The 7,793-nt window shown below is 38.3% G+C and overlaps 1 long non-coding RNA gene across 1 annotated transcript; it reads left to right on the forward strand.

Moving 5' to 3' along the window:
• The first annotated feature begins 4,005 nt into the window (after positions 1 to 4,005).
• Positions 4,006 to 7,793, forward strand: LOC111444195. The gene is made up of 4 exons (XR_002710661.1): positions 4,006 to 4,222; positions 4,603 to 4,777; positions 6,012 to 6,144; positions 7,607 to 7,793. It is a non-coding gene; the product is annotated as an uncharacterized LOC111444195 (long non-coding RNA).

Below are 7,793 nucleotides of genomic sequence, written 5' to 3' on the forward strand. Positions count from 1 at the left end.
AAAAAAAAAAAAAAAAAAAAATTCAAAATGCCAAGTTTTTTTTTTTTTTTTAATAATTTTTTTAGTATGATATTACATCAAAATCTCATACATATATATATATATATATATAAATAATAGTCTCGAGATATTAAAATAATTTATTTTATTTTTCAATAAAAATTGACGGTATGAAAGTGACATATGTCTAGAGGATGTAATTACATGAAAATGATGTGCGTAGAGCCGAAGTGTATGTATACGATAGTGATACATACCTAAAGAAGCTTAGGATGTATGAAAGTGATGTGTGTTTAAAGAGTTTGGTGGACATAAAAATGATCTCCATGAAACTATGTGTATGTAAGCTAGTAGGCACGTGACACCCGTGTAGAGGGATATATGAACGAACCGAGACCATATCTGAATGAGAGCGGTATTAAGGATAAAATAGCTAAGAAAGACTTCAAATAATTGAAAGTCACTAAACCGCTAGCACATATTGTCCTTTGGGCTTTCCCTTCCCGGTTTCTCACCAAATTTTTAAAACATGTCTGTTACTCACCAATATATGATCTCAGAGTCCACCATTTTTCAGGAATCAATCCAATATAGGATCTCACAGTCTATCCCTTTTTAGGAGAGGTATCTCCCCTCTCTAACCAATATAGGATCTCACAATCCTCCCATTTTCCCCTTTTTCAGGAATTAATGTGGGATAAGTCCACCATGACTCTGATCGCATGCCTGTTGAAGAATGAGCCGGCCACTCATAGGCAGTGGCTTGGTTAAGGGAACCCACTAGAGCCGCAGCGAAAGCGAGTCTTCATGGGGCAATTGTTACTACTTATGGACCCGAACTTGGGTGATCTATCCATGACCAGGATGAAGGTTGGATGAAACTAAGTGGAGGTTCGAACCAACTGATGTTGAAGAATCAGTGGATGAGTTGTGGTTAGGGGTGAAATGCCACTCGAACCCAGAGCTAGATGGTTGTCCCCGAAATGAGGCGCAGCAGTATCTTGTATGATATTGTTGCCCTAGCCATCACATTTTCATTTTCGTTCTCTCTCTCTTTTATATTCATTCCCCCAGGAATTCATGTGGGAATTCATGTGGGATCTCGTATACTAACAATGTGCATGTAACAGCCCAAGTCCATTGTCCATTTTGACCGTCCATTATCCATATTTTGACCGTCCATTGTCCATTTTGATCCGTGTTGTCGTCAATCTCACAGTTTTAAAAATATGGTGGCTCAATCATAGAATCTTTACGAAAAAACCAGTTTATTGATTGAGGTGATGTTAAGGGGGGTAGGAGAGAGAAAATGTACAAATTGGGGAGAGAGAAAGTAGACAGAGAATGTGTGTTGTGAGTTTTATGGCAGTAGCTTTTGCTGAACTGTTGTCTGAAACACTTGCCTTCATTGGGCTTTGGCTTCTTTTAATACTCGAATTTTTTGGATTTTCGAGCCCAACTTTTTTATTTTCTGCTTTTATGTCTCTTTCGATAAGACAGCCAGCCCAAAAACTTCATTTAATTCAGCTTTTAATTCTTCGCAAACAAAACGAGGACATGGGCCTGGCCTTTTTTTTCCAGTTAATGGGTCGGCCCATATTCATCGTTTTCGATCCTGACAAATTCTATTTACTCTGCCACACGTGGCGGATTCCCATTTGTTGGATTGGAAAATCATCCAGTGGAACTGTCACTGTCCGTTGGATAGGGGCTGCCTGACGCTCGCCAAGAAAAGTTCGCTTTCTGCTTCAAAATTTATTTTCGGTTTAAACCACACGTCACAAAATTCATTTTTATTTTCTCCAAATTTCTTTTTTATATATTAATATAATATAATAGGTTATGGAATAATTGGTTAATGGTTATTCTATCAATATAATATTAGTTATAGTTCTATATATAAATAATTTTGAGTGCTTATTTTTTATTTTTTATTTTAGAATTTAATGTTTGGAAAAACAGTAATTTTAAAAATCAAATGGTTATAAAATTAGGTCTAACGGTCACAACCGCACTTTGATGGTTGTACGGCGCTCACTTCTCAACAACAAGTGAGCTAAGCCTACCTATGACTAAGCTTAACTACGGGCAAGCGACGTATGCTCGAGTCTCTAGCCCCGATTCAAGAAGAAAGTTTTAGAAAGCAGGGGGCCTACCTATGACCAAGCGACGTATGCTCGAGCCTCTGGTCCCGATTCAAGAAGAAAGTTTTAGAAAGCGGGGAGCCTACCTACGGGCAAGCGACGTATGCTCGAGCCTCTGACCCCGATTCAAGAAGAAAGTTTTAAAAAACGGGACAAAAAAATTTCAAAAAAGAGTTTTTGAAAGCAAGATTTGAGAAATTGAAATTTGTGCTATATGGGAATGTAAGCAAAAAGGCAACAACGACTTATGGCTTACAGCTATTGGGTAGGAATAATTTTAAAAATCAAATTAGGTCTAATAGAGAATCCCCTGTGATATGGTTACCATAGACGAACACGATATATTTATGTCGCGTCACATGGAAAAGCTTCTTTTACTCAAAATAAAACGTTTAATCATGAAGTTTCTATGATTAAGTCGATGAATTAAATGAAACACCATACTTAAAAATAAATATTTATTAAAAATTTGATGTCCAACGGCCCCGAACAATTTGCCCACAAAATTAAATAAAATCAAAGGATTCCGTCCTCTCAATTATTACAACAACAATCCTTTTCATTCGAAACAGAAGGTAGTTTAGGATAACAAAACCCAGCACCTTTATTTGCACGAACACAATCATCATAACACGAATCATCGTCGAAAGCATCAACACACGGACGAATACATTCCATGAACATGTCGCCTTTTGCTGCAAGGATTAAATATTATTTTAGCAAAAGAAAACAACAAAAGAACATAGAATTAAAAAGATGGGAAGATAAAAACACTTACCCGATGAAGCAAAATAGAACATCATCATGACAATAGCGAAAACGGTGAAAAGCTTTCGGGATGCCATGACTCTTAGATTTGAATGCTTATGCTTCTGTGGGATTGTTAGTTGAGAAGACGGTGTGTGTTTCAAAATGGAAGGTGAGGTTATTTATAATATATTTTTGTGTACCTATTTAAAGCATTTTCTAAAATTAGTTAAACAAACTAAAAATATACTTAAAAGAAATATATTACTATTTTTAGTATCACCTGATATATAAAATTTCTTTACAATTATGATATAACGAATAAAATAAAATTTAGTCTAAAAAATATTAAAATTTGTTGAGGATTATCGGGAGTGAGTCCCACCTTCAGTCCACATCGTTTAATCTAGTAGAAAATCATGGGTTTATAAGGGAATACCCGGCATGATGCATTTTGGAGAAGCCCAAAAGAACGTTATAGAGCTTTTACTCAAAGTAAATAATCATACCATTGGAGAATCGCGATTCCTAACAAAAATTGGGTCACTTTTGAAAGCTCGGGTCGTCGTGATTCCTAACAAAAATTGGGTCACTTCTGAAAGTTTGGGGTAGTCTACCCTAATTGGTCATATAAAGATATTAGCCGGACCAACCTGTATGTGCTAGTGATCAATTAGCGAAAACGCTACACCATTCGTAATGAAAAAAAAAAAAATGTTATTGCTCTTAAGAAACCAGACAATAAAACCGAGCCTCATCCATACAACGACCTTGATAATTTCGTTTAGTGACTATCGATCACACTGCCTTTAAATATCTTAAAAATTATTTTTATTAAAATAATCACAGAGCGCATTATTTTTATTAAAATAATCAAAGAGTGCGTGAGAATATAATTGATATATTTTTTTATCTATTTAATTTATAAATTATCAAAATTGGTAGATCTGTATTTAATAGATTTATAATTCCTTATTTTCTAATAGACTTTATAAATTTGATTTTTAAAAATATAATATAATTTAAAATTTATGTTTAATAAAAGTATAAAATGTAAATTTATAATAATAAAAAAAATATATATATAATTTTAAAATTGAGCATATTGACAAAGGCGCGCGGCAAGCGGGAGTTCCGGACATGTTACAGGGGGGGAGGGGATTCGATAATGGCTATGGGATTGCAGTTTCCCGCCGCGCCGACGCTCACTGTCAGACCTGAAATTCTCAGAGTTAGGGTTCGAATCAGGCTCGAGACTTAACTGTGATCTCTATTTCATGGCAGCCTAGGGAAGAAAACTTATTCGTAATCGTTGCGTTCATGATACAACTGTAAGTTTCTTCTCTTCCTCGATGATCTCATTTTATTCGGCCTATCGTGCATCGCGGAGCCCGATTTGAATGAATTATTGCAAAATTGTTATTCTGCGCGGTATATTTTTCAATTTGATTCTGTCGTATTTAGACTGTGATGTGGATGCTTCATTTAGGTTTCAGATTGTTGTAATTTGAATCATATATATGCCTTGTGGTAGGAGGAAAATTGTGGTTGCTAATTTTCTCAAGACAATCTAGTTTGATACTTTGGCGTAACCATAGGGCCAAATTTGTATTTGAAGGAAAAACCAATATGATTTTCAAAAGAAGATTTGTGTAATCATGCCTGGAGTAGTGAGTAGGTCATAATATCATTAGCATTTTCTTGTAAACAGGGCGTAGATCGGCTGTGTTTTTATAGTTTAGAGCTTTGAAGTGTTAAAAACGCTACCATTGGCCATGGGCTTCTGAAAAAGACCAAGATGAAGAAATGAAGCAAGAGGAAGAAGAACATCCATTCTAAAAATGAAGAGGCTGGCAAGCCTGAGATGTTTAGTTGTTTAATGCTGAGTTAAGTATCCTCTGTTAATGTGATGTCCCATATTGGTTGGGGAGGAGAACAAATCACCATTTATAAGGGTGTGGAAACCTTCCCCTAGCAAACGCGTTTTAAAGCCTTGAGGGAAAGTCCAAAGAGGACAATATCGGCTAGCGGTGGATCTGGGTCGTTACAAATGGTATCAAAGGCAGTCATCGGACGATGTGCCGGCCTTCTCGCTATTCCCTGAAGGGGGTAGACACGAGGCGGTGTGCCAGTAAGGACGCTGGGCCCCAAAGGGGGGTGGATTTGGGGGCGATCCCACATTGATTGGATAAAGGAACGAGTGCCAGCGAGGACGCTGGGCCCCGAAGGGGGGTGGATTGTGATGTCCCACATTGGTTGGGGAGGAGAACAAATCACCATTTATAAGGGTGTGGAAACCTTCCCCTAGCAGACGCGTTTTAAAGCCTTGAGGGAAAGCCCGAAAGGGAAAGCCCAAAGAGGACAATATCTGCTAACGGTGGATCTGGGCCGTTACAATTAATTTGCCCACCGCTAGCAGATATTGTATGTTTTGGTCTGTTACGCATCACCGTGAGTGATTTGCCCACCTCTAATAGATATAGTATGTTTTGGCTTGTTGCCCACCCTAGTAGATATTGTCTGTTTTGGCCTGTTACGTATTGCAGTCAACCTCACGATTTTAAAACGCGTCTGAATGTCTAGCCTGTTACGTATTACCGTCAGTGATTTGCCCACCCCTAACAGATATAGTATGTTTTGGCCTGTTACGTATCATCGTCAGCCTCCCAGTTTTAAAATGCGTCTAAATGTCTGTTTTGACATGTTACATATCGCCGTTAGTGATTTGCCCACCCCTAGTAGATATTGTCTTTTTTGACTTATTACGTATCGTCGTCAGTCATTTGCCCACTCCTAGTAGATATTGTCTATTTTGGCTTGTTATGTATCGTCGTCAGCCTCACAGTTTTGAAACGCGTCTTTCAGAGTTACGCAACAAAACCGGTACTCATTCAGATACTGTCCACTTTGGATATTCCTTTTCAGTTTTTTCCTCTAAGTTTTTGGACTTTCCCTTTTGGGCTTCCTCATTGCGCGTAGAGAGGTTTCCATACCCTTATAAGGAATGCTTCGTTCTTCTCTCTAACCGATGTGAGATCTCACAGAAAACAACTTTATTTTGGTCGATATTTCTTAGTTCCGTTTGAAATCTGAAACTCTTTCCACGTGATTTGATTGCAGGCTGTTACTATTTGTGTACTATATACCAAACAACTAAAGTCACTTATGAACAACAAGTACAGAATTGCAGTTGGAGTTTCGTGCCTGTTGGACATGAGGTAGAAACTTTCTCCACTTCATTTGCTGCTAATCGGTAAGCTTTTCTAAACATTTCTGTTACCGTTAGTTTGCTTTGATGATATCCTCAATCCAATGGCTTTCAAAAACTTATTCCAATTGGTCATAGGGGTTAATAAACTATGATGAACTCCACATATCAGCCACTTAGCTGCTTTCTTCTGTGTCATCTCAAACAGAGAGGGGAATCTGTCTTTTAGGACCAAACTTTTGTCTGGAATCTAGATTCCATAACTTTATCCAAATTTACAAAAACTGAAATAGAATATGTGTAACCATCCAAATCCACCGCTAGTAGATATTATCCGCTTTGGCCTGTTACGTATCACTGTTAGTCTCATGGTTTTACAACGCGTCTGTTAGGGAGAGGTTTTCATACCCTTATAAGGTATGCTTCGTTCCCTTCTCCAACCGACATGGGACATCAATATCATAAAATATGTGTAACAGTCTAAGTCTAGCACTAGCAGATACTGTCCGCTTTGGCTTATTAGGTATCACCATCAGCCTCACGGTTTTACAACGCGTCTGTTAGGGAGAGTTTTTGTAACGGTCCTGATCTACCACTAGCAGATATTGTCCTCTTTGGGCTTTCCCTTTCGGGCTTCTCCCCAAGACTTTAAAACACGTCTGCTAGGGAGAGGTTTCCATACCCTTATAAGGTATGCTTCGTTCCCCTCTCCAACCGACGTGGGACATCAATATCATAGTCTAAGTCTAACGCTAGCAGATACTGTCCGCTTTGGCTTATTAGGTATCACCATCAGCCTCACGGTTGTACAACGCGTCTATTAGGGAGAGGTTTTGTAACGGCTCAGATCCACCGCTAGCAGATATTGTCCTCTTTGGGCTTTCCCTTTCGGGTTTTCCCCTCAAGGCTTTAAAACGTGTCTGCTAGGAGAGGTTTCCACACCCTTATAAGGTATGCTTCGTTCCCCTCTCCAACCGGCGTGGGACATCAATATCATAAAATATGTATAACAGTTTAAGTCTAGTTTAAGTCTAGCGCTAGCAAATACTGTCCGCTTTGGCTTATTAGGTATCGCCATCAGCCTCACGATTTTACAACGCCTCTGTTAGGGAGAGGTTTCCACACCCTTAAAAGAGATGCTTCGTTCCCTCTGCAACCGACGTGAGACCTCAGAATATGTATCATGTATGAAGGCCCACATCCCTGTTGACAGATAACGAAGCATCATATAAGATCCAAATTTGAGTTTGTGCTCTTCTATGCCAATGGATAACAAAAATTATCTCTCTCTCTCTCTAACACTGTATGAAGATAAAGCAGGAAGAACTTCATAACTTTTCAATCAGTACATATATATTTTTCTATATCCATGATTATCTAGATCGTGCTAGTATCATTGATAACCATTTGAACCTACTCCATTTGTTGCAAGAAAACTCCTAGGATATTAAATCTTTGATAAATGACTATCATGACTTGAACTCATTTCTTCCTTATCGACTGCTAGGTCGATCAATCCATGACGAACGGGGCCTCTTATCTTACATGTTGGAACTATTCTAGCAAATTCACTGGCTCGTGAAAATGGCCCACATCAATTATTGAGTGGGAGTATCTGATCCTCCACAATCAGATGATGTGTAAAGCAGAACCTTTCGATGTGGAAAAGTTTTGTCACAATCCCCCAATCTCAA

Source organism: Cucurbita moschata, unplaced genomic scaffold, assembly GCF_002738365.1.
Source record: "Cucurbita moschata cultivar Rifu unplaced genomic scaffold, Cmos_1.0 Cmo_Scf00006, whole genome shotgun sequence".
NCBI classification, from domain to species: domain Eukaryota; kingdom Viridiplantae; phylum Streptophyta; class Magnoliopsida; order Cucurbitales; family Cucurbitaceae; genus Cucurbita; species Cucurbita moschata.